The sequence below is a fragment of the Microtus pennsylvanicus genome, chromosome 5 (genome assembly GCF_037038515.1).
Source record: "Microtus pennsylvanicus isolate mMicPen1 chromosome 5, mMicPen1.hap1, whole genome shotgun sequence".
Taxonomy (NCBI): domain Eukaryota; kingdom Metazoa; phylum Chordata; class Mammalia; order Rodentia; family Cricetidae; genus Microtus; species Microtus pennsylvanicus.
The window spans coordinates 105,271,181-105,275,332 of NC_134583.1; the positions used below are offsets into that span (position 1 = coordinate 105,271,181).

Here is a 4,152-nt window from a genome sequence, read left to right on the forward strand (position 1 = left end):
ACAAAACTAAAGACTCTCACTGTTCCACCTCATTGGTGTTGCTTAAGCTTAGAGTCTTCCTTTCTTTTCCCTTTTCTTAGCTCCTGGACATCTGAAGTGATCCCAGAAGAATGGGTATCCAACAGTGCTTGGGGATCAACTCTCCTGGGCATTTGAAGCTACCCCAGAGCAGTGGGAATTCAACAGTGATCATCTCTTGGTGATCAACTCTTCAAAGATTAAACAGTTTTGCAGTCATTGTTTTTGCCAGAACAAATACTAGTTTAAAAAAGTCTCATTCAGAGAAAACAACAGCATTCTAAGGCAGACTTCACTGTTTTCAACACCATGCCCACAGATATAAGGCATTTCTAAATATGGAAAAGTCCTTTCAAAGCAGTCTAAATATACAACTCTTCCACCTAGACTGGCAAGCTAAAGGTAGTAATTACCCAGTTCACAGATAGCCCCCAGCCCCTACTATCATTGACTATTGGTCATCATTGCTTTAGAAACCTTGAGTTTGTTAATTACCTTCAATTCAGTCTAGGGATTAAAGACATAAAGTTTCTTATTTTTTGTTTAAATAAGTTTTGGTACTGGAGATTGAACTGCATATACTTTACTATGGAGCTATATCCTCAACCCCAAAAAGATTTTAAAACCTTTTTATATTTCATATATATTCTATATTATAAATATGTACTTATGTTATAAATAGATAGTAATATATGCCATCATATAATATACATATATTAATGTGTTATTGATTTATTTATAGATTATATATTTAATCTATATTGATCTATTACATAATATTATATAACATTAAATATATAAATATGCAATAAGTATTATATTTGTTTCATGTATAAATATACATTAAATAATAAAAATATTTATAAGTCTTTCATAAATAATAATTTATTTTATGTCTTAGGTAAACCATATCTAAACCTTGATCACCATTATCAGAATACCCTGCAGGTCTCCCACAGCAAAGAGTGGCCCACATTATTTTTATATGTAGGCATTTCTTAGTTTATTAATAATAAATAAACACTACCGGAGGAGTTCCAGGACAGGCTCCACAGTTACAGAGAAACCCTGTCTCAACCCTCCCCCAAAGAATAAACAGTTTATTAAGAATAAAGCCCTCTTCTGCATAGACCCCTGAGCCTTGAGGGGAGGGGTGTGACAGACATCCCATTTATGGCTGAGCCTCCAAAGTCTCTTACTCTCTACGTGTTGTTCATCCAATTGTCTGTGTCAATTATCATCTACTGCGAGAAACTTCTCTGGTGAGGGTTGAGTGATATACTATCTATGCATATAGCAGATGACTCCAGGAGTTATTGTTATGTTTCTTTAGGAGAATAGAAGTAGTAGCATGTTTCCCCTAGGGCACAGGACCTCTCTAGTCTCGGGTTCTTGGTCTCATTAACAGTGTCAGGTATGGGTTCCAACTCACTGTTAGGAATATTTCCTAAACGAGCTCTCTGACGACGCAAAAATTCCCAATCATGCCAAATCAAAACAAGCCAAATTAAGAAATATCCAGGTTTAATGGGAGATGTGCTCTCGGGTGGCCCCCGAGGGGGAAACTGGGAAACCACAGGAACGCGACCCCCGGGAGGAAGAAAGGGGGACCACGTGTTCTTCTTTTGGGGGATCACTTAAGTACCCTGGGGAGTGATCCTGACCCCACCCCCAGGGTACCTGGCCTGCTGGGATTTGAAGTCCAGACCAGGCCTAGGGGCTGAGATAGATGCCAGGGACTGGGGCCTAGGCTCCCAACCTAACACTCACGAAATGGGCCTTGAATAAAAAAACCGGTCCTCCAATAAAGTTTGTGCCACGATTGCACCAGTCTATCCTAAAGGCAGGTCATTATAACAATCAAGGTTCATAGTTGGGTAAGACTGACAACTCCCCTTCTTCGCTGGTAGCATGCACAGAACCTTCCAGCACTGTAAGTGCTGGCCAGTAGGAGGGAAGCACCAGCTTGGTTTTCCAATGTTCTGTGTCCTCAGCAGTAGAACTTTACCATCAGGTTGTGCAGAGTAACCAAAAGCATTTCCAATAGTCTGTGATGTGTGGGGATCTATAGGACCACTTCGGTGGACCACATTATTGCTGCATCACAAAAAACAAACAGAAGCCCAACTCCTTAGAATAGCTAAAGCAAGGTACAGAGTCTCCAGAAGGTACAGTTAAAAATAAGACTCTCATCACTGGGAAATCCTTCATTCTGGGAAAAATTAAAAGAAAAAAAAAGCAGGACAATATACCAAGGAATAAAAATACTATGCAGTACAAAATAAAACGGTGATATGCTTGTCCCCTTAGATCAACAAACGCTGAAATATGGTTTAATTGTATTTAGGAAAATGGGGATTTTCATACACTAGTGAATGAAGGGGAAAGATAAAGATTTGGTAGGGCAACTAATCAGTATTTTTTGAAAATTTGAATGTGCAAATCCCACACAGTAGTGACTTCCACATACTCTAGAGAAATATTCACACAGAGGTGTGCACAACGATGTTCTCAACAGCACCACTTTCAAGACAGGGGCAGCTCCTTGACTCACCCCTCAGCTCCCATGCTCTAGCTGCACCCAGTGTCTTCAGAGCAATCCGAGGGCCCATGAGATGACCCAGTGAATAAAGCCAATGACCAGAGTGCCACACCAGGAACTCATGTGAAGGAGGAAGACGATCAATCCCATAAAACTGTCCTCAGACCTTTACACGTGTGCCACAGCCATGGTTCCCACCCATCCAAATAGCAACTTTTTAAAGTATAGTCTGGGCACAGTGACACACTTTTACACTTGGGGGTAGAGTCAAGCATACTTGAGGCCAGCATGATCTAAATAGCAAGTTTCAGTCCAGCCTGGTCTATACAGTGAGACCCTACCTCAAAAAAAAAAATCAAATGTTTATTTTGTCCCACAAAGAACAGCAAACCTGGGCATTTTGTATTATGCCCTTGCTTTGTAACATTCAGCCACCCCTGCCTCAAACCACATAGCTTCTATTTTCTTATTTATGTTTGTCCTTCCACTAGACAATACTTCTCAAAAGTAATTAATTAAATTCTGGGGTAGGTGAACCCCAAATTCATTTTAATAGCATTCATTTTTCAGTGTTCAGGGAATAGTTTGGGAAGCTCTTCATTATTTTCCACCTGTACAATCTGAGCAGTTAATGGAGAAAACTGAGCTATTGTGCACACACACACACGCACACAAATCATCAACTATCAAAAGTTATCTGAGAGATTGGAGGGCTGGCTAGACAATTAAGAACTCTTATTGTGCCGGGCGGTGGTGGCGCACGCCTTTAATCCCAGCACTCGGGAGTCAGAGGCAGGCGGATCTCTGTGAGTTCGAGGCCAGCCTGGTCTAGAAGAGCTAGTTCCAGGACAGGAAATAAAAAAAGCTACGGAGAAACTCTGTCTCAAAAAAATCCAAAAAAAAAATAAATAAATAAAAGAACTCTTATTGTTAGGCTAGGGCCACAGCACTGACCCTGCTACCACTGACATGGAGACTCTATCAATTCTAGTTCTTAGTCCTCAAATGCCCCCCACCTGAAGCTAAAGAAGCCATCTGGGGTGGACGCGCCACTGGCCATGATGGTATATGCCCTGGTGGGGTCTTTATTACAAGTCACAGGAAGAATAATCTATTATCTTTTTACTGAGTCTCCAAGGGCTGACTCAGTGTCTGATAAACACAGGCACCAGAGGTCATCGAGCAAACAGACAATCTGTTATGAAAGGACATTGATGGCTTAGGTTTCTTCATCCTGGACCTGGATCTCAATGCACCAAATATTCCAAAACTCAATAGGTTTTTTCTTTTCTTAGTTGGCTATGTCTGTGTCATGTTACATTTTTTCATGACTACTGTACTCATGAGAACGAAACTGCCAGATTATCTGGTGGGCAAATGCTTTTAAGGAATCAGAGTGGATCCTGGATTGATTCCTATTAACGAGGTTTTAAAGGCTGAACCATTCCCCTGTGCAATGTGGGAAAGAATGAACAGCAGAGTAAAAGCAGCACTGAATGACAACCTAGCAGGCTCATTAGAGTTCGGACGGGAACCCCTTGGTATCTGAGCTCCTTGCAGCACTTTTCCTGATGATCTGTTCTGTACCAGCT

At 41.0% G+C, this 4,152-nt stretch overlaps 1 pseudogene; it reads left to right on the forward strand.

The window, feature by feature from the left end:
- The first annotated feature begins 1,191 nt into the window (after window positions 1-1,191).
- On the forward strand, window positions 1,192-3,947 carry LOC142851404 (oligosaccharyltransferase complex subunit OSTC pseudogene; annotated as a pseudogene).
- The last annotated feature ends 205 nt before the right edge of the window (window positions 3,948-4,152 follow it).